The sequence below is a fragment of the Canis lupus genome, chromosome 8, assembly GCF_048164855.1.
Source record: "Canis lupus baileyi chromosome 8, mCanLup2.hap1, whole genome shotgun sequence".
NCBI classification, from domain to species: domain Eukaryota; kingdom Metazoa; phylum Chordata; class Mammalia; order Carnivora; family Canidae; genus Canis; species Canis lupus.
In genome coordinates this window covers 13,811,146-13,834,875 of record NC_132845.1, presented here as the reverse complement: position 1 = coordinate 13,834,875, position 23,730 = coordinate 13,811,146, and the positions used below count along the sequence as shown (strand labels likewise).

Here is a 23,730-nt window from a genome sequence, read left to right as displayed (position 1 = left end):
CCGACTGAAAACCTTATACCTTGACGTCTTCAATTATGCTACATGATGAAAGTGGAAAGCTTTATTTTCCTAATTTAACAAATACTCCCTGCAGCAAACCAGAGGTGACAACATGCCATTTGTTTCTCAAAGTAAGAAGCCAGCCAGACATTAAGAAAAACTAGAATTGGGGCAGCCTGGGTGGTTCAGTGGTTTGGTGTCACCTTCGGCCCAGGGCATGATCCTAGAGACCCTGGATTGAGTCCCATATCGGGCTCCCTGCATGGAGCCTGCTTCTCCCTTTATCCGTGTCTCTGCCTCTCTCTCTCTCTCTCTCTCTCTCTCTGTCTCTCATAATAAATAAAAAATCATTAAAAAAAAGAAAAAAAGAAAAACTAGAATTGGGAAGACTTTTGCCTTTTCTGAGCTAGTTTTTTGTGTTTTGATATTGTTATAGCAAAGCTCCTACTGTGAGGTGAAATGCAGAATGCTTTAATCTGTTACCTAAGATTTGTTTTAATTACACATTGTAAAATGCAAACAGAAATGGTTGTTATGAAGGAAGTTTATACCCACAGATCCCTGGAGAGAGAAGGCCCAGCACACTCTGCAAGTCCACATAGGGAATATCATGGTCTGTGGGGAGGCAAAGGGAAAGGGGAAAATGTGGGTAAGAACCTTACTATTGTTTCTGAGGGAAGGAACAAGGGAGGAGGGTTCAGCAGGTATAGGATTTGTTAGTTTGAATAATTTCAGCAGTCTGTGGGAGATAACGGGCTAGTTGTCTGATATCTGGCCCTGGGGTTGTTAGGGCAAAGTAAAAGTCACCTTGAATTTGAGAGTCCATTAGAAGAAGTGGTTGGATGTGTGGGCTCTAAATTGATAGTTTCCATTCGAAATACATGCTAGCAGCTTGCTAGGAATCTCTAGGAATTAGCTGTCCCTGGGAGAGGTAGTCCTTCAGGGTTAGGCAAGGCTCTAGATGGCAAAGCATCAAAATAAAGAAGCTAAAAAAAATAAAAATAAAAATAAAAATAAAAATAAAAATAAAAATAAAAAATAAAATAAAGAAGCTAGACTGCATGATTATTGCACAGAAATATGTCATACTTCATAACTGAGTCTGAAAAATATCCAGCCACAATTCATATTCAAAATATAGAAAACTGAAAAACTTTAATGTTCTTTCTCATCAATATATAAAAGCCATCATTTAATTTTCATGCAAATGTACTTTGTCTACTACCATTTGGAATATTTCATGTTTATGTGTAAATTTTGCAAAACTTGAGGTGCCTGGGTGGCTCAGTTGGCTAAGCATTTGCCTTTGGCTCAAGTCATGATCTCATGGTCCTGGGATCAAGCCCTCTCCATAGGGCTTCTCTATTCAGCCAGGAGCCTGCTTCTCTCTTTTCCTCTGCACCCTGCTCCACTTATACTCTCTCTCTCTCTCAAATAAATAAAGAAAATCTTTTTTTTCTTAAGATTTTATTTATTTATTCATGAGAGACGCAGAGAGAGGCAGAGACAGGAGAAGCAGGCTCCATGCAAGAAGCCTGATATGGGACTCGATCCTGGAACTCCAGGATCATGCCCCGAGTTGAAGGCAGATGCTCAATCACTGAGCCATCCAGGTGTCCCTAAATCTTTAAAAATAAATAAATAAATTTTGCAAAACTTTTTATTTCTGCTTTTATTATCTCATTTGTTACATTGACAGATTTGTGTAAGTTGTATGACATATAGCTAAATGCAGATTGTTTTAAAATTAACCATCTACCTTTTTAAAAAAATATTGTATGAACAGCAAATGACATTTTTTCATATTATATTATTTAACTTTGGCTAAAAAAATAAATAGCTCAAAAACCTAGTACAGGTAAAAATATATTATGACTTTTTATTTAAATAAAGCATATTTCCAGATCTTTAAAGTGACCAATCAAATATGGCTTAGCGATAACTGTTAGTCTCTCAGAATTTATACAATCCCCCATACAAATCAGGTATATCTAGGCATAATGGATCAGTAACCTTTGTTGGGTCCTCCTCCTTCTAGACCTTTTACTTCAGAATGCCTTAGGACTCAGTTTGGGGGCCTTTACTGTTTCTATGAATATCCATTCTTTTAATACTTTTGGCTAGACTCATGACTTTAAATCCCATCTATATGCTTTTAACTCCCAATTTTATTTCTCAAGCCCAGACATCTTTCCCAACTCCAAACTCATACATTCAACTTTCTTCTTGACTACTTCATTTTTGAATGTCTGATAAATATCTCAAGCTTAACATGTCTAAAATGGAACTCCTTATTGCCTCCCCCAATCCCTGTCCTACATCACCACCAAATCTTCTCCAATATGCTTCTTTAATCAGTGTATGTCCATACTTCCACTAGTCAGAATGAATAGGACCTTCTTGACTCCTCTCTTTCTCTTGTATCCCACGTCCACTCCATAAGCAAATTCTCCTGGACAATCCTGTTCTGCTTTCACAGCTCATTTTTTTTCTGGTGCAAGTTTGGGAGCCTGAAGTTTATTTTAAATCTTACAGAGTTAAATGTTGTCATAGTCTGCATTCATAGTCTCTTTGATAATATAATTTCCTCAGAAATTTAGGATGCTCTTGATCTATTTCTCTGCTGAAATTCCTCATTGATTTTTGTATTCCCTTTTACATTTGATCCTTTAATATAGTAATCATAATTATTTTAAAGATTCTGATTGTTGCAACATCTGTGTCATCTTAGTCTATTCCTGTTTATTGTTTTATCTCCTTTCAGTAGGTTGTTTTTTCTTGCTTTTTAAAAGTCTTGTAATTATTTTTATTGACTGCTAGACATTATGTGCAGGACAGTAGAGACTAAGGTAAATAGTATTCATTCCTGGATAGAGGAATACCTCTTCTTCTGTTAGACCTTTAGTGGGGGCTTGAATCAATATAGCCAAAAGTTGAACTGGGTTTGGGTGTATTTTTTGCTTTTGTTGCCTTCAGTGTACCAAAGGCCTCAAGTTTTCTAACAGTTGAGCTACTACTCCTTTGTGCCTTGGATGGGAGATGAAGTGCTAAAGGGTTTCTCTCATTGGTTTTGCTCCACTTTCAGCTTTCAATCTCTACTCATACTCTTGCCCCTCCCCCAATAGTAGAATGTTGTTGCAAGAGAGATTCTCTGTTGTCCAGTTCCAACCTCATTCTCTGGCAGGCCTTATACAGCTGAGTGTTGGAAGTTGACCTTTCTCAGTATGTCTACACATTCTGGCCATGGCAACCAAACTCTGCCTTATATCTGGGGCTGGTCTTGTGCAGGAGTTTCTTGTCTCTCCTCCAATGGCAGCAGAACTTTGGTAAGATTCAAGATCCAAAATTTTTTTGCCTCTCCTCCAAAAGTAGGTGAATTTTGCTCCTGTTCCTTCCTTAGATGCATTGAGTTTTTGCCTATAACCTGTAGGCATGAGGATTTGCTGCCCCTTCTCCCAGCGATTTAAATATTTTGCTTGATAGGAGAGAAGAAAACAGGGAGGCAAGTAAGGCCTTGTGCTCATTTCCTAACAATCACGTATTATTTCTTCATACCTGCATTAGTGATGTGGCTCTCTCAAATCTCCTCTGCCACCACTCTTTTTGTGAATACCTTGGAGAGGCTTGTGGGAAAACTTGAAGATGAGTGCCATCTCCCTTTGTTTTTGGGTTATCCCAAACTGATGTTATCTCAGACTGATGCATCAGCCCACAAGTGTCTGTAACATTTTTTAAAAATTTTGGCTATTCTTTTTCTTATCCATTTGCATGGTGGCAGCCAGTTTTTCCCCTATCCTGCTATAGATAAAAAGATTCATGTGTTCCATCTTTCTTTGAAAGAGTTTGTGGCCTCATTGGAAGATTACTCAGTTGCCTTGTGATCTCAACTCTCTGAACCTCAAGGAAAGTTATGCCTTTGAGATAAACTACTCTTTTTCTTTTCAGATTTTAGTTTTAGTGTGATAATCTTTACAATTTTGTACATCCTAAGTAGAAGCTAAATTATTGTGTTCTTCATTTTTAAGTTATAGAAATTCATTCCAGATAATTTAAGCAGAAAATCTTGGCATATTGGCATATTGATACTGGGGAACCAGTAAAATCTGCAGATAAGGTAAAGAAGCAAGCACAAATTAGACAAGAACTAGAGTAATTCCTAGTGTCCAGATAATAAGGACTAGTTAGTTATCTAGTCAAATTACGTTAACTGGAAGGAATGAATTCCAACCCTCCTAGATTCCAACTATTCTCTACATTCAAAGTCTTGGAGAATTTTTACTTGATCAGTTTAGCCTTCATGTTTATCTTTTGGTTTTAAGAAGATACCATGTTTATACCAATGGGAGACAGAAATGCACCAAAATAGGTGTTATGTTACTGGTATAGGATGAATATATTTGCAGCAGGCAAGAAAAACAATTTTCTACTCTGCCTATGAATGTTGCTGATTTACTGATTCCAATCTATTATAATCAAGATTTCATTTATTTGTCCAACAAATATTTATTGGGTATTTGTTATATGGAAGACAATGTTCTTTTGAGAATTATGGACAAATGACCACAAAATAATCTTTTATGAATTAAATGATTCATTTTTGTGATATAGTCTGGTTTTGCTCATTTCCATGTTCTTGGTTTTATTTTTAATATTTAGATGATAATGAGCATGTAAAATGCTAATCTATTTTGTTTTGGCAGTGAGTTATAAGGAAAGAATAGGCAATAATGTTAGCGAATCTATTTTTACTCACTAAAAATGCAAAGTGATCATGTGGATTATTATTTGATACCTTAAGGAAAAGAGAATAATAGCCTTTGGAAGATAAATGTTACCTCATATTAAAAACACTTTTAAAATTTGTATCATTAGATGAATTTCACTAATTATTCTCTATATCCTGAAAGTGTTATGGAATCTGTTAGTCTTGGCAGTGATTTAAGCCAAAAAGCAAGGTCAGAGGCAGTACAGAAATATATTTGATAGAATTATTTTTTATGAGTCATATTTTCATTCCTTGTACTTCTAAGGAAATTACTCTTCTTGGAATGTGAGAATGAGCCAAAAGTTTTGCAAGCTTAATTTTGTATTATTTGCTTGCCAAATGGAATGGGTTTTCCTAAGGAATTGGCCTGGTGATAAAATGTCATATGTCTGGGATACTTGCATCCACAAGTAGGATAGAATATACCAGTTTCTCTTAGTAAGGCAGTAGGGTGGAACAATGAGGATGGGAGCTTAGGAATCAGAGAGAGCTAGATTTAGAAAAACTTGGACTTAAGTCCCACTTTGGCAATTTCTAGCTTTGTAATATCAGGAAAGTTACTTAATATACTTAAAATTTCAGTTTTTAAATCCATAAGATGGTAGTAATGTGGTCTCTTCATGGGATTTAAGTGAGGATTAAATGAAGTAAATGAAGTACTTAGTATAGTGTATCTTGCTTATTGAAAAGTGAATAAAAAAGAACTGTTATTATAAAAAATAACTATTAATATTAGCTCCCTTATTATAATAATCTCTACCAGGATCATATTTCTCTGGATGATTTAGGTTAAATTATTTACAATTTTTTTCTGGAGATGAACTTGACTAAAGTCCTGTTATTAAAGTTATTAACAAATTGATGTTATAGTCTCATCCTTAAAATAACTAGACAGGCAAATTATAAGAAAAAAGGTGTCTGTCATTGGGAGTAGCACACAGAAAGCCTTAAACAACATCCTTGATGAAGTGAAGAAGTGGCGTTGCCCTGGATAGGAAGGACCATGTTCCTTCTTCAAATCATACCATTTTTGTATGGGAACTTTGCACAAGTCTGAGGATCACTTTCTTTGCTTGAATCAGATAAGTTTGTAGTCTTTCAAATCCAATCATAAAATCATAGAGTCAAAGTCAGTAGGACAAATATTTGAGAGTTTTTATTTCTTATCTGCCTTGATGGCAATTGATTTTGAATCATTCCTTCCTGAAGGAAAGAGGGATAACATTATGGGTTATAAACTAGATAAACTAAACTTTAATACTTGGACCAAACTTTGACTTCTTATTTGACTCTGGAAAATAGTCCTCAGTTTTCTTTTCTATCTAACTTTGATTACAAGATTGTTTCCTTAAATTTCAGCAGCTGTGGGCAAAAATGGAGGCACAGTAAGTACAACAGTTGGTATTCTTGCCTTCTTGTTCCATCTTTTCTAGTTTTTTTTCTTCATCTTCTCATGAAGTACCTTTAATTGCACTCAGTGTGTTCCTCAGTCACTTCAGGGAGAGAAATGATTTTGGCTGGAGTTGTCTCAGAATTTAGGACATCCAGTTATTCTAGAGCATTTGCCATTTCCCTTCCCCTCTGCTTGAGCTTACAGGAAATCAGATTCTGTTGCCACTTTGGGTAGTGTTTCTCTCTAGTTTGCCAGTATTGCTGATCCCTGCAATAAGTTACTATCCTTAAAATGGGCCCAGCTGAAATTAGGAAAACAAACAAGTAGCAATAAACCCCAAATTAAACAAAAATATTCCCACCCATCTTTGTTCAGGGAGGTCCCAAATATTAATATTTTGTGCCTTTAATGCCTAATTGAGTTTCCAATAAAACAGGTTTATTTATTTTTTATTATTTATTTATTCATGAGAGACACACAGAGAGAGGCAGAGACATAGGCAGAGGGAGAAGCAGGCTCCCTCTGGGGAGCCTGAAGTGGGACTTAATCCCAGGACCCCAGGATCACAACCTGAGCCAAAGGCAGATGCTCAGAGCCACCCAAGTGTCCCCCAATAAATCAGGTTTTAGTTTTTCTTCAGCCCTCACCTTTCCAGGATGTGAACCTGAGAGTTGGACCAGAGGACAACAATGTGAGCAAAAGATATCAAGCTATATTCCAATTCTGGCACAGAAGAATGGTTACTGAATCAAGCTTGTGTGCTTGAGGTTTTTTGTTTGTTTCTTTTATTTTTATGTATTTATTTTTGCCTCAGGATGAATCTTTTTTTTTTTTTCCCCAGGAAATTCCTCAGTCTGTCATTCAGATATATTCTTGGCAGATATTAGATTTCCAGAGAAGCCCTAACTGAGCATGGACTACTTGGGCTTAGGTAGGAACCCTAGCTTCATTGCCCTTTATGTAACCTTTTTTACAATATGAAAAGAGGTGTTAGAACATGTAATAATAACTAACAGAGATAGTCTTTTTTTTATGCAGGTAGAGCCTGCAAAATAAGAGAGATGACTCAGATCACATGTTCACTTCTATGTTGACATCTCAGCACCACATACAAACTCTAGAACCATGATCCAGTTCCAGAGAAAAGGAGGGAAGATTTTGCATTGACTGAGATTAAATCTTTACTGCCTGATGGACTAAGAAATTTAAATAAAAGTTAATTTGGATTATAGATAAACATATAGTTAGGCTGAAGGGAGATTCCGGGCATAGGTTGACATGAACACAGTTTCCTTTTCTTTCAACCTTAAAAAAGAATGGAAAAAACAAAACAAAACAAAACAAAACAAAAAAACCCAACCCAACCCAACAACAACTAACCTAAACAAAACATAACAATGGAAATGCATAGAAATACACCAAGAGGGGCTAGAGCGTTAGGATTCCAACATACCAATTTGATAGAGACAAAAACATTCAGATCATAGCAAGGAGAAATACGGAAATGCTTAGAAGCTTTGGAAAACTAGGGGATCCCTGGTGGCTCAGTACTTTGGCATGTGCCTTGGGCCCAGGGCGTGATCCTGGGGTTCTAGGATCCAGTCCCGTGTCGGGCTCCCTGCATGGAGCCTGCTTCTCCTGCTGCCTGTGTCTCTGCCTCTCTCTCTCTGTGTCTCTCATGAATAAATAAATAAAAATCTTTAAAAAAAAGAAGCTTTGGAAAACTAAACAATATACACTAAAACAATGGGGAACAGCAAAATTGAATTCAGAGGAAAATGTGTTGCCCTTAATTGTGGAAGCAGAAAGGTGTAAATAAAGAAATTAAGTACTTAATGAATCCAAGTAAAAATAACAACAAAAACAAAACTTTTGAAGAGAGAATAAATATTGATAAAAGCTGAAATTATTAAAATTATTAAAATAAATAAAATAGCAGAAAATAATAAATTCAAAGACTGATTCTTTTAAAATACCAATAAAATAGATCACTACTATGTGATCCTGATAGGGAGAAGAGAGTGAAATAAAAATTAAGCAAGACTAACAATGTGAAAGTAGGAAAGACATTAAAAGAAGTAAAATTTTAAGTTATTAAAAGTTAAATACTAAAGGTGACTCTGAAGCAGTACATTAAAAAAATAAAAACCTAGAAGAAAAGAATAGTTTCTTAGGAAAAATACATTATCACAATACAGAAAAAGTGAAAATTTAAGTAGGCCAATTATTTTTTTTTTAAAAAACCCTAGACCAATTATTATAGAAGAGATGGAAAAAGTGATTAATGGTCTCCCATTGAAAGAGGCAGCAGGCAAATGGATTCACAGCTGAATTTTTAATCTGAATTTTTAATCTAATCAAATATTATTTAAGCTGTGTGGTACTTAGAAAAAGACGGAAAGTTCTCCAGTTCATTTTATGAACTCAGAAGATCTCAAATAGCAAAGCCAAAGAAGGAATACGACAACAACAATAACAAAGTGTGGGCCAATTTCATCTCTAACTATAAAAGCCACATGTTTAAATAATATATTAGAGAGTATAATAGAGGAATGAGTCAAAAGACTAATCCACTATGACAAAACAGGCTTTATTTGAGGAGGGAAAGGCAGTTCAATTCCAGGAAGTCTATCTACATATTGATTACATTAAAAATTAAAGGGGAAAAACCCAACCATCATCAATAGATGGTTAAAAGACATCAGATAAAGGTCAAGCAAGCGATGCCAAGGGAAACTTGGAGCAAAACAGGAACAGAAAGAAATTACTTATGTAATAAAGTAAGCCCAATAACAAATCTTAAATGGCAAAAATTAAATCTTTCACTTAAAATCAGGAGTGAGACAGGCATCAATCACTATGAACACTTGGATTGGTGATTCTAGCAAATGTAAACAAAATAGCAGGTATAAATAACAGGAAAAGAGATAAAGCTCCAGAGGCTGTTGATATGCCTGTTTTCTTAAAAAACCCAAGAGATTCTCATGAAAAAACAAGTAATAATAGAATTTAGTGTGTTGGATTAGTAAAAAATAAATTACGGAAGCAACCAATCTCTATTCAGGCAAAAATCTTATAGAAAAGGAAATGGGAAGAATATTTCATTTGGGAGACAAATGCCAAAAAAATAATTTGGTATGAAAGCTGTAGAACACATATGAAAAAAACTATAAAAATATTCTTGGGAAATGCAAGATAAAATAAAAACAAATGAAATCTATTATGTTGGATGGAATGACTTACTGTTATAAACCTGCTAATTCTCTAAAAGTTAATACTTAAATTTATTGCTGTTCTAATTAGGCTCTTTTTTCTCTTATGTAAAGCTCCAAATATCCACATAGAAAAGTAATTGTGAATGAGGATAATCTTTAACTTGAGGATTATTTGAAAACTTTTCAGAATGACCAAACTAATACTGAAAAAGGCAGTAACAATTTAATAAATACATTTCTGTAAAATAAATGTGAATACTAGCCTCCCATTTCCTTTTCAACAAGTGATGGAGTTAAAGGGTTAAGTCTAGGAGACTGGATAGTTGTGAGACCCACGTTGCTCTTGTCCTGTATGGTGTGGTCAAACTGGTCAAATGGTTGTGCATTAAGAATCACTTACCGTGCTTAATAAGAATATCGATTCCAAGGTCTTACCCAAGAGTTCCTGGAATCAGAGTCTGCAGCAAGTATTTAGAAATCACTGGCCAATTCTATGCTCCAATGATCACTTCTTGTGGCAGAGTCTCTTTTCTGAGCACAGAAACCTGGAAAAGGATATCCAATGTTTCCACTGGGAGGACTGTCATTTAAATCGTCTTTGAGAAACGATGCATTTCCTTTTATCCTTTTAAGAGTGAAAGTTGAAAATAGATTTTAAAAAACAGAAACAAAATAGATTTTCTATTGTAAGGAAAAAATGCAATGTACAACTTGCTTTGCTTGTAGCAGGAGGCAGTAAAAGTATGTGGAGAGTGATGTCATGTACTGGTTTGGGTTTGAAACCCAGCTTTGCCACTTTCTAGCTGTGTTGCCTTTGTTACCTTTGAAATTAATTGTTGTGATTCTCAGTTTCTTTATCTATAAAATGAGGATGAAAATAGTACTTCACATAATAATAGTACCTCAGAAATACTAAGGTTGAAAAAGTGATAGCTAAAAGCAAACAGAAATAACACTATTAAATATTCCCAAGAGTAATTTAGGGTGTTAATGTCACCACATGCCTTAGTATGTGGCCAACACATAGTAGGTACTTAATATTCTTTTTTTTTTAAACAGTAATCCACAGTTAGATATACATTTTATTGATTTCAGTACCTATGTGTACTAAACTGGGGGCTTGAACCCATGACCTGAGCCGAAATCAAGAGTCAGATACTTAACTGAGCCACCCAGAAACCCCAGGTACTTCATAATCTTGAATCGAAGTTCAGCATGGTATGGCTTGCACTGTAGTTCTATCAAAAATGTTAACTATTTTCTTTCTCTCTAGCTCTCTTATCAGTGTCATTTAAAAAGTAGTAGTATTTGAATGTCCCTAGGTCACACTGGTTTTGTAAATACAAATAAATTCACCTTAATACTGCTACCTAAATAAGGTTTAATAATCATCTAAGTTTAACCGACCCAAGCTCTCTTATTTATGACAAGAAATCCTCAGCTGCCTTTCCCAGGTTCTCAGGAACAATTCCATTTATGCTCTGCTGCTCTGGCTCCTAGTCAAGTTATCTTGACCATGTATTGGATGTCAATGCCCTTTATGAGAATATATCTCCAGTACCCTTCCTTATTAGTGGCAAGGTTGCATGAAGGTCTATGGCAGAATGGGTGAGAGAAGACCCCCTCCCCTAGCTCTGTGTCACTACAGTCCAAAGTAGTATTTTTTATACTTGGAATCCTGCAAAGTCATTTATGAAAATAATTCCTCAGTTTCTGGCCCTAGCTTCTTTCCCTAATGGGTTCAAAAGCATTTGATGTCTCTGGGAGAGGAGGGAATGCAGGCATCACACTATCCCTTCATTCTTTTTGACAGTTTCTCAAGGCCACTGGCACAAAATATCCCCTTCCTTCTTCATTCAGAAACATACCCTCCAAGAAGTTCAAGTTATATCAACAGATGGCCAGCGATGTCACTGGTAACCAGGTTCTAAATCCCAGTTTGGTCTCAGGTAAGCCACCTGAGACCATATCCTTCCTTCTTATGTCCCTGTCAATCAGAGAGAAAATACTAATTCAAAAGGCATCTTGTCTATTCCAATTCTGTTCTTTTCTTGTCTCCTTTGAAAGTGAAACAGCTGTATGTGGAGAGAAGAATCACACATTTCTGAGGCTGAGGCCATCCTGGCCCTGAGTCACACATGCCTGGCCTCACTAGGGATCCAAGCACCTAGTTCTTCAGCAACAAGGAGCTCTGGGGATTTCTGTTTTGCTGGTACTGATGTGTGAACATTTACAATAACAGTTAACACAATAACAATGGCACGGCGTAGGGTAACAATTTAGTTTTACACTTATTCTTTTCAAAAAGCTTCCTTAACATGGTATGAGAGTTATTAATGCCTTGTTACTTTAAATTCTGGTAAAGTATATGAGGACTTATGGCATTAAGCCCATTTAAAAATTCTTACTCCTTTCTGGGAAGAATAGTGCACAGTGTAATATAGAATCATAGTTTAAGTGTAGTATAAAGCACAATGTAGAGTCTATGATGATCTAAAAATGACTTTAAAAAGGTACTGGATTAACAAAAAGATAACAAAAAGTTCCTCCTCACCTTCACGTGACCCTAACCATGCATTTTTTTTTTTTAAATGATGTTTCCAGGTTAATTCTGAGTGAAATACAGCCTCCTCTTTCTGATCCCTATTCCTAACCTCAGGAGTCCACCTTAGAAATTTAAATGTCCCTTTCTCCACCATGAAACCTAGTTTTCACAAAGGAAGGATTAATAAACTTACATTCAAGGGCCAATCATGGATATGGTAAGGCTTAGTGTATGTTTCCTGGAGCATTCTAAGTGGAAAGGCACTAGTCAAAAACTCCAGATTGCAGTGCTTGTTCTGCTACTCATCATCCATGAGATGGTGAACTCAGCACAACAAACTTTCTGAGCTCAGTCTATTTTAAAAATAGCGATGATATCACCGATTTTACAGGAGTTTTTAGAGTAAACGAAGGAATAAAACTGGAAACACTCTCAGTGTAGTGTTTGGTCCATCGTATGTGCTCAATTCATGTTAAAAAATCATGTTAACTAAAAAAAAAAAAGGACAAAGCTTTCATTCAGAGTGAATGGCTCTGAACTGTGGAATTTATTTGGGGGGGGGGAGTTATTTGGAGAGTTTTTTTTTGCCCCCTTGAATTATATATATATTTTTTCCCTTGAATTATATTTTAAAGGTAGTTGTCAACTGTGTTTTTTTTTTTTCTTCCCATAAGGAAAACTGTACACTTGTCTCCATCCTCACCATGCTCTGAAAATGAACCTGCTTGCTCGAGCCTGGTTGTGAACGGGTCAGAGGCCACAAAAGCGCTCTCAACAGAAGTCTACGGGATGTCATGGCAGGAGCTTCGCTCTCCAGCTCTATGAAAGTGCATTTCACATAAAGGTATGATTTCCTCCCCACTCCCAAGACACTTCTCCTTAAAATGCTCAACAATGAACCTGGCACGTTTCTGCATTTCTTTAATAATCTCGTATAGAGCCGTGAGAAGGGTCTCCTAGATGTACGTTTTCCAAGGCAGGACGGGACATTCGTGGAGCTCCAACTCTGGGATCCTTATTTCCCCCCGAACCTCCAAAGAGCACCTGCGGGACGCGGAGGTGGGGTGGGGGCGGGGGGTGGCTACTGGATTTTATTTGCTAACTTTCCGGCTGGGCTCGGATGCCGCTGAGTTCTTCGCTCCACAAAGCAGCTTGGGTGAAAGAGATGCCCTTGGAGGACTCGGACGGCGCCCAGGGTCGGTGCGCCCAGGACGCGGCGCCGCGGGGCCCCGCTGCGGAGCGGGAGCGGACGCCGCCCAGGCGGGGCGCGCCCGTCGCTAGGTCCTCTGTTCGCCGCGTTCGGAAGGAGCCCCGAGCCGAACCAAGGCAAACCCGGAGGGGGGCGCCCGGAAAAGCCAGGCCCCGCGCTGGGGCCGCAGCCCGCGGCGCCTGGCGCCCCCGAGCCCTCGCGGCGCCCCGGGAGGCGGAGGATGCGCCCCCCGCGCCCCGGCCTTGGTTCCTCCCGCCCGCCCCGCCCGCCCCGCTCCGCGCCTCGCGCTCCCCCGGCCGCAGCCCGCGGATGGTCTGGCCGATCGGTAGCCGCCACCCCCTTCGGCAGCCGCAGCTGCTCCAGCTGCTCCGGGGGCAGCGCCCGAGCCCCGAGCCCCGAGCCGACGCTGCTTAGGGCGGCAGGCGGGCGGAGGGGAGCCCCGGGCCGGGGGCGACGGGGAAGCGGGGCAGCCGCAGAGGGGCCGCCTGCAGCGGGGAGCCGCCCACCGCGCTGGGCTGTCCTCGCCCCGGTGAGTACCTGCTGCCCCGGTCCTCCGCGACCCCCTCCCACGGCCCCCCACCGCGGGGTGTCGGCCCCGCACCCCCTCCCCCTCCCCCGCCCCCACCCCCACCCCCACCCCGGGACGGTCGCCGCCCTGGGGACCGGGCTCCCGCGGGAGCAGCGGAGCCGACAGCTGCCACTGCTGGAGCTAGTGATTCAGCACCATCCGTGCCCCAGAGAGATTCGGGCACATGGGGGAGGGGGTGGGGGGCGAGGTCAGTTTGCGGCGCGCTCCCCCCAGTTTCTAGGCTTCAGAGGTACCGCCCGGGCGGGCGGGGTCGGGTCGCTGAACCCCGAGGCTCCCTGCTGCTTGTTCCCTGATTCCGTCCTTTTCCCAGAGCGTGGTACAAACCAACGTGAGTGTGCGGTGCAGCCTTTATAAAGTGTGTCACATTAGTGTCTTTTTCGTACGTGTCAGAGAAGTAGGGGGCCCTGGTCTACCCCTGTCAGTTTCTTTACTTCTTGCTCCATTGGAAGCATCGTCCACTCAATTTTTCGTTGGATAGCATCCCCCCCTCCTCCCCGAGTGTGAAATAGATGCTGTGTCCAAGTTGTCTTGTGTTCAGAGTAGGTTTGCTTGGTCTTGGCGTAGGAGGGAAAGATTTAAGGGGAGTGGGAAATAATAATTTCAGAGTCTAGACACTTCCTTTTCGGTATATTGTTTCTTTAAGTCATCACAACAGCCCAGAACTGAAGGTGGAGAGTGAGGAAGCCTGGAAGTTAAATTACATGCTCAAGGTCACAGAACAGGAACTTGAATCCAAGCCTGGCTGACTCCAAAGCCCACGGATCTTCCACTGTTTTAAGGAGTTGTGTGTCCAAGTGTAAGCGAACATAGAGATGGTCCGTCCATTCGGTATTAAACATAAACTTAATTTTCTTAAGTGTGATCTCAAACAATAGCAACAACCTGTAAACTTATGGTATGTGGAATTATTGTTCTTTTAGTAAGAAAGAGCTTTGAATTAGGTGGGGAGAAAAATCTATTTTCTTAGAAAGCACATGCCAAAAAATAATATCTGGACTACATTGCAAAGGAGAGCTAGGTCATAGCAGGAGATGTTTAACACATTTTTGGCAGTGATATATGGTGGGTGCTCAAATGTCGGAAAAATCAATTAGAAAAGTAAAAAAGAATAAAAATAAAAAAGACCAGAACACCTGGAAATCTTTTTCTTGTTTAAAACTTAGCAGAAACATTTGCAGGAACAGTTACCTAGTTCGTGGGTGTGTGACTGAACCGTTTTTGTGAGATGTGTCATCCCATGATAGGGTGATAGATAAACCCAGACTATTAATGTTATTTGATTCATTTTGACTGTGGTTTGGCTAGGAAGTGATAACTCCATTTTACAGACCAAGGAACTGAAATACAGAGAAGGTTCAAGATCATATGGCTAGTAAGTGGTGGAATCTGGACAAGTATTGACTTACAAAAAAATATATGTGCTGTAGCAAAACGAAGTTCTGTATAGTGGGAAACTGCATTGATTTGTTTTTGCTCTGCCCTTCAGAGTCAACAATCATATTGACCCGCGTGCTCTTCCTGAAAAAATAATGGATGCTGGGTTTTTCTTTGTCTGTTGCTTGGCCATTTGATTTGCTTTCATTTATGATTTATGTATTCTCCCTTAAGATGTGAAACTCTTGTTGATGTCTCCAGAGGCAGGTTGCTATAGTACAAATGCTCATTATCTCTAAGTACTGGAATAGTATTTGATGGCAGATAGAAACATAATTATCTTTGTCCGTCATTTCTAAAGTATTGAACTATTTACATTGGAGAATTCTTGATGAGGATATTGATAGACTAAAGCCCATTGCCTGAATAAGGCCATAAAATGGAGGCACAAATATGTTGTTCACACAGGACTATAAGAGAAATAGGATCTTGTGATGACTCTTAAATTTTATTTCTAGGAGGTAATTTCTTTTTGTTCTTTGTATGGCTGTAGACTATATCCTGAACCTTGGGGAGGCATCTTGCAGTCCAGGCTGTTTAATTACAAGGAGAATGGCAGAATTGGTATGAATAAATAAGCTATGAAAACAAAACAAAAACAAAAATGATCCCACTGCTATTTGAAAAAAAAAAGAAAGTACATGTCCTAGTGATGAAGGGTCAGTGGGAACATTTTAAAACAGAGGCAACACATTTTATTTAGGTAACATCACCAAGTATGAATATAACACCAACCTGGTTTTAGCACTGCATCTTTTCTCACTCTTCTCTCTTTCTGTATATGCATTTGTTGAATGACTACGGTCTGCAGACCATTCAAATTCTTGACTTCAAGGAACTTAACATCTAGCTGGGGAGGTATTTACTTACACATGAGTAATCAACAAAATAATTAGAATTGGCCTAGTACTGGGAGAAAGTGGTGCTATAAATGCTGTATCAACACCTTAAGAAGGAGAAATTGTAGAGGCTAGTTTCGTAAGAGAATCAGGAAACTCTTCATGGATGGAAGTGAATTAAATCATTCTGCCAGATGGGAAGATTTTGATAGGAAAAGAAAAAGTCAGACAAGGAGGTTTAGCTAAGTGCTTATATACTGTTTGAATATACAGTGACAGATTGTGAAGAACCTTGCATATCAGGCTTTGAAATCTGCTCCTCGTCTGGTGGTCATAGGGAGCTAGTAGTGTAGGTTACTAAGCAGGCCAAGTTTCTCTTTGGCTGGTCTTGCTCACATTCTCCATGTTCTTTGTTCCAGGTGCCCTTCCAGTAAATGCATAGTTCTTGGGTACTGATATTAAAAGGACTAATTGTCAAAAAAAAGAAAAAAAAAGGACTAATTGTCAAGTGAACCCAGGAGGAGTTTTCTTTTTCTTTTTTTTTCAGGAGGAGTTTTCTATGCAAGTAACATTTTTCCTCTTTCAAAGAAGTTTTTTTTTTTTTTTTTTAGATTTTATTTACCCATTTTTGAGAAACACACAGAGAGAGAGAGAGAGAGAGAGAGAGAGAGGGAGGCAGAGACACAAGCAGGCCACATGCAGGGATCCCGAGGTGGGACTCCATCCTGGGTCTCCAGGATTGGGCCTTGGGCAGAAGGCGGCGCTAAACTGCTGGGCCACCCGGGCTGCTGGAAGCTTGCTTTTTTTAAAAAGCTTTCCCGCTTTCCCTTTCCATTATAGAATTATGAACAAATTGGAAACTATAAGAATATAAAACGGAAAAAATGATCATACTTGTAACTAAAGACGTGCACTATTAATATTTTGATGTGATTTTGGTATTTTCTTCCATTATTTTTTCTGTTCATGATTTTAATCATGGTATGTATATTACTTTTAAAATATTTTTACCTTAAATTTTATAACATTGATTTTCACTTAACTAAAACTGGACAGTGAACTTTAAAAATATTTAGATAATTTTCTATTAGGTAGGCTAACATTACAAATTAACTCTAAGATATTGACATATTATTGTTAGTGGTACTCACTCCTGTCTGTGGTTCCTCAGATTACACTTTTTTAGGCAACCTCTTTTGATTAGAAAAAAAACAAAACAAAACTATTTAAATCATGGCTACTGGGCAAAATAGATGAAGGGGAGTAAGAGGTACAAACTTTTAGTTATAAAATAAATAAGTAATGTGGATGAAAAGTACAACTTAAAGAATATAGTCAATAATACTGTAATTACTTTGCAAGGTAACTACACTTGGTATAGTGGTGAGCGTTGCATAATATATAGCATTGTCGAATCACTGTTTTACACCCAAAACTAATGTAATATTGTCCGTCAGTTGAAAAAATCATGAGTAGTAGGAGAAAGGTGAGTAGTTGGGGCCCGAGGAGAGAAGATGTAAATAGTTGGAGATCCTGTTTGGTGAGAGCCAGCAAGAGAAGTCACTTGCAAGAGAAGTGCCAGTCAGAGAAGGCACTATATGATGGACTACTTTCTGGTTTTAGCTTTGTATTTGTGGACCTTAACTTCCTCCCCTCAGGCATCTATTCCCACCCTTATCTCTTTCAAATTTCAACCTCTTCCGTCTTCCTTTATCAGATTCCCAGGTCTCCACAGCTTCAATATCCTGGCAATGCAAGGCATATGAACTCACTCCTGCACTGTAATTTAGAGAATCCACATAGATGAGGGTGGGAATTTCTGACCTTCTTCTGGTTCTCAGCAGAAGCCTGGTTACAAGGTACAACAGAGTATAGTGGACATTGATGACTTCTGCCCCCTTGGATATTGCTAGAGACAGCCTCTGAGAACAGGTGGCCATTGAGGGACACAACATTCCCAGTCCCCTGGGCATTCATATGCTTCCTTCCCTTTGTTCCCAGTAACCCTCCACCAAAGGAGATTCCCCTCAAGGGGGAGAGAGACTATGCCTCCTTTACCACACCAGTTGTAGGGATGAGTGACACTATCTCCTTTGCTTTGGCCAGGTCTCTTATTACCCCAGTCTCTCACCCATGTTTCCTTGGGGTCCCACCCCTATCCTACTTGGAATATCAGAAGCCATTGAGGCAGGGAGGCCATTAATTGTCTCGGAGTTTCTGAGGACTAGTGGAAGGGGAGTCACTGGGATATGAACTTATCTTGAGGGCACAGGTAGAGAGCAGAGGCAGGTTCTTATAACGTGCCATTAGTCTTGGGAGACCTGAAAGGAAATGAAAATTGAAGCATCAGCTTTACAAATCCAAAATAGGCACCCCGCCCCCCCTTTTAAGACCTGACAGATGATTCCTCGTGGAAGCTGGACATTGAGGTACACAGTATTTTGAAAAGAATTTGTCCTGAGCTTAGTTGAGACCTATTACTTAAAGCAGTTTCCTTAAGCTCTTAGAAAGTGGTTTATTTATTTACATTCCTTTTAGGCATTATCTGTCAGAGTTGAACTGGGCTTAGCCAACAGTTTTCCTAGGATTAGTTTAGAGTTTAAAAACTTAAATTGAAATAGGCTTGCCTGTTTATTCTCCATTACCCTATTTCTGTTAATTCCCATTTGAACATTTATTGGTTAACATACTCCTGCCCATAATACATTAGGAGTATGTTTGGCTTTTTGACAAAGCCAAAGTGTTGGGATTCTTTGGGCTCTGGGAAGGTGAGTGATAAATTTACTCTTTTTTCCTTCACTTTTTACTTGCAAGTAACTGATTGGCCTAGAGAGTTCCTTTGACTCCTTTGAAGGTTTAGAGTTAGGTAGTCAAGTGATCATTGGGTCTTCCCTGAGGCTGACTGGAACGTCTCTGAGGACTCCTTCCTTTTGAAATTGATAATATTCTTGGTTCGCTGGGTATGCTGAACCATCCACATTATTTGATATTTATGTATTTATGTATTTATTTATTTTAAAAGATTTTAAAAATTTATTCATGAGACAGAGAGAGAGGCAGAGACATAGGCAGAGGGAGAATCAGGCTCCCTGTGGGGAGCCCCATATGGAACTGGATCCCAGGACCCCAGGATCATGACCTAAGCTGAAGGCAGACAGGCACTCAATCACTGAGCCATCCAGGTGTGTCCCCACATTATTTGATTTTTAAAGATTGTGCTGTGGCTCCGGAGCTTCCTAACTTCTATGTGATTTTGTTCTTCCGCTTAGCCATGTGAAATGGAACATTATGTTTGACAAAGGATTATTTTGAACATTTTTATCTCTTTTACTCACTACTTTGCAAAGTCTGGCCTGCGTCACAGTCACATCTAATTCAACAAGATGGCATTAGCTTATTTTTACATAAACTCTCCTTTCTCCATTAGCATATTTTCATGAAATTGACTTTTTAAAGTAAATTGAGCATTTGTAGATTTGGAAGATGGAACAGTAGTAATCCAGGAAACAGCTTCAAGATTATTTTGAGGCTTTTTGTTGGATTAGAATTTTAGAGCTGCTTAGATGTACCTCTCTTTTAAGGTAAAACCATCTTTCTTTTGTAAGAGAAGTGACCCCACTTAAAACTTGCTTGTGTAAAATTTGCTTTAATTGACGTAGTCCTAATACTAGGTTTGACAGGTTTTGTGAAATGAATGGCCATATGTGTGGAGTATTGGTAGGAACAGTTAGCAACTGTGAATTTAATTAGAATCATTGCATTTGATAGGAAAATTTTCGCTTGTAATTTTGTTAATATTTAAACTATTTTTTTTCAAGGTACTTAATAAATAGAATCTGTAACCATGTGTGATATTCATAGTGATTGCTAAAAAATCAGGACAATAATTTTAGCACACGTCTCAGTTTATATTTAGAATCAGTCAGTCTGCAGTTACTCAACAAATATGTGCTCGCTACTTTATGGAGAGAAATGATAGAAATTGGACACTTTCTATAATCAGCTTAATTTACATGAAATCAGATGGGGGCATTTTGATTTAGCTTTAGGTTTGATCACATGCAAGATGATAATACTTAGTTGCTTAGCATGTCTCAATCTAGAATATTAGATACTGTTTCTTCATTTCAACAATATAAAAAATCAAGTGAGAGGAAAAATACAGGTGTAATTTGCAAGCACAATCATAGTAGGATTAAAAATTGATCTATAGCTAGCTGCTCCTTTAGATACCAATTTTGACAATAGATGCTAGTATTTACTATTATATGTAAATAAAAGGATGACTTTTATTCATTTAATAGATAGTTTTAATGGTTTACTTCTTTAAGGGTATTTGAGGAAAGAATAACTTGTCAAACTCAGTGATTATTCACCTATTTATTTATTTGTTTATTTATTTATTTTCAGATTTTATTTTTTATTTTTTAAGTAGGCTCCACTCCCAGTGTGGAGCCCAATGTGGCACTTGAACTCATGATGCTGAAATCAAGACCTGAGCTGAGATCAAGAGTCAGATGCTTAACTGACTGAGCCACTCAGGTGCCCCCATTGAATACTTTTTTATAATCTCTGACACCTACATTTAGTTCACATCAGTGTCTCCCTTGGCCAACACACACATTTCAGCCCATTATTATTGGAAAATCGAAACAAGTTTTTTCTGTAACTTGCTACAGAAATTAAAGGAAAGTAGACATGTTAAATACTGAGGAAAGTTTGAAAGTTATCAGTTAGGTTATCAGTGCTTCTTAAAATCAAGTGGACTGTATGTATGTGGAAAAACATTTTCACTTGTCAAAAATCAGTGCCAAATGAGTATTTTAGGAAGAAAGAAAAGTTTACTGCTCCATATGTGAGGGGGCTGTCATTTCAGAATAGGAGGCATTTTCTTTTTTAAAAATTTATCTTGGGCATGGAATATGTGATAGCTATTTTCATCTTTAACTAAGGAATTAAAAGTTAAATGTGTTCCTCTTTGGTTATAGTATAGCATGTTTACTTCAATAACATGCCTGAGAGTATACCTGTGAATTTTGTTTTTAGAATCCATAAGGAATCAGAAAAAATATAAATATGAACTAAGGTTCCTAAAGTGTAGCTTCTACTGGGAATAAAATTAGCAAATATACTTAGCAATATCTATGAATATGTATATTTAGATTTCCAAATAAAATTACCTAATGGTCTGGAGCTTTCCTCTCTTTGATATAACTGTACATATTATGGTATTATGAAAAGGATTATCAGGCTTTCTAGAAGAAAACTGTAATAACTTTTTCTTTCAGAGTAATATGAGAATATTGTGATTTATGTATTTGTGTGATTTCTGACATAGGCATTCCACAAATGCAGCTTTTTCTTCCACTTAATACTGTTATTATTTTTATATAATTTTTTATTGTGTTAAAAAGCACATTACATAACATTTATCATGTTAACCATTTTTTTTAAAAAGATTTTGTTTATTTATTCATGAGAGAGAGAAAGAGAGGCACAGGCAGAGGGAGAAGCAGGCTCCATGCAGGGAGCCCCACATGGTACTTGATCCTGGGTCTCCAGGATCACGCCCTGGACAGGGGCGGCACTAAACCGCTGAGCCACCCGGGCTGCCCTTAACCATTTTTAAGTACAGTTGGTAGTGTTAAATATATTTATATTGTTGTAAAACAGATCTTCAGAACTTTCTCATATCACAAATCTGAAATTCTATACTCATTAAACAGCAATGAGTTCCTTTCTCCCTTCCAAAGCCCTTAGTAACCACCATTTTATTTTCTGTTTCTATGAATTTTAGTACTTTAGATACTTCGTATAAGTGAAATCATATAGTATTTGTCTTTGGTTGATTTATTTCATTTAATGTAATGCCCTAAAGGTTCATCCATTTTGTAGTATGTATGAGGATCTCCCTCCCTTTTAAAGCTTAATAATGTTACATTCTCCCTCTGCCTGTGTCTCTGCCCCTCTCTCTCTCTCTCTCTCTGTCTATGAATAAATAGATAAATTTTTAAAAAATAAAAAAATAAAAATAAAATTGGGAACAAGGTAAGGATGTCTACTCTCACCACTCTTATTTAGCATAAAACCAGGAGTTCTAGCACTTGCAATAAGTCAAGAAAAACAATTAAAGATTCATTTTAATTTTAATATATTGGAAAGAAAGTATCCTGGTTTGCAGATGAAAAAAAAGAAGAAGAAAAACTCTCAAAGGATCTACAAACCTAGATCCAAAATGTGACTTCAGTAGGGTTTCAGGATACAAGATCAACACACAAAAAAACAATCACATTTCTATATATTGCTGACAACAACAAATGGAAACAAATTTAAAATGAATGTCATTTACAGTTGCTCCAAACAAAATGAAATAATTAAGTATAATTCTAACAAAACACGGGTAATATCTGTATAATGAAAATTATAAATTGCTAATAAAAGAAATTAAGGAAGACCTAAATCCTAGGACATTCCATGTTTATAGATTGGAAGAATCAACACAGTAAAGATGTCAATTCTCCCTAAATGGGTGTATGGGTTTAACACAATTCCTATTAACATATGGTTAAATCATAGCAACTAATTTTTACACTGGACATTTTAAAAAGTGACTCCTCCAAAATAAACATTCTATCAAAATTCAGTTTCACTTGTTAATTACATTAGTCATAATAATTACATGGTCTCAAAAATAATCACGTGGACTTTATTTTTTTTAAGATTTTATTTATTTATTCATGACACACACACACACACACACAGAGGCAAAGACACAGGCAGAGGGAGAAGTAGGCTCCATGCAGGGATCATGCCCAGGGTCCCCAGGATCAAACCCTGGGCTGCAGGCGGTGCTAAACCACTGTGCCACCAGGGCTGCCCACATTGATTAATTATTGAATATTGAATGAACCTTGCACACATGGAATAAATCCTGTTTGATCACATATATACACACATATTGTTGCATTCAATTTGCTAAAATTTTGTTAAAGATTTTTGCATTTAACTTTATGAGAGATATTGGTTGTGCTTTCAGTTGTGCTTTCTTTATTTGGTTCTGGTTATTAAAATACTACCAGCCTCATGTGGTGCTAAGAAATTACAATTTGTTGAATTTGGGTGTTGTGTCAAATTCAAATATCTATAATTACCTGAGCAGGTTATTAAAATACTTCTTTTTCCAACTACATATCTCTGTGAGGCCAAATTTTTTCATATGCTTCCACCTAAAACAACTTCTCAGAATTAATGCATAAGCAGATTTGAGAATCTGTGCTCTATGAATCAAGATGTTAAAGATATTTTTTAAAAGTACAAAGCACCACTTTTTGTTTTGAAAAAAGTTTTTTAAAAATAAAATATTTTTGTAAATGCATAATGGTTTTTAATGGTTTTAAACATGTATCAGGTTTACGTTCTAATAGGGTAAGTATTGATGGGTATAACCTGCAAAAGCTAAAAGTCAACAAAATTTAAAGAGGGTAAAGAATTCCAACATCAAAAAACAAAACAAAACAAAAAAAAAAGAGAACCACTACTAAGACAACCAAGGCAGAGAAAAGTGAAACCAAAGGCATGGACATGTGCATCTCACACAGGCATTGGTTTTATCAAGTTGTTCCATGTGCTTGTTTTCCTTTTTCTCCACTAATACTTTTATTTCACAAAAGATGCTTTTTCCTCCACACTTACTCACCAATATGTACTTCTCTTCCCTAGGATAAGTATGATAAAAAGACC

The 23,730-nt window shown here is 37.8% G+C and overlaps 1 protein-coding gene across 7 annotated transcripts in view; it reads left to right on the top strand.

Annotated features, from left to right (window-relative positions):
- The first annotated feature begins 3,188 nt into the window (after positions 1-3,188).
- TTLL7 (tubulin tyrosine ligase like 7) overlaps positions 3,189-23,730 on the top strand; it is a 153,399-nt gene continuing 132,857 nt past the window's right edge. For 5 of the 7 annotated variants that reach the window (XR_012034920.1, XM_072834242.1, XM_072834238.1 and 2 more), the window contains exon 1: positions 13,434-13,657. The gene's annotated coding sequence lies outside the window, so the exon portion shown is untranslated. Of the gene's footprint in view, positions 3,327-12,592; positions 12,763-13,433; positions 13,658-14,490; positions 14,514-23,730 lie in introns of those variants that run through there. The other 2 variants (XM_072834239.1, XM_072834240.1) reach the window with 2 other exon arrangements.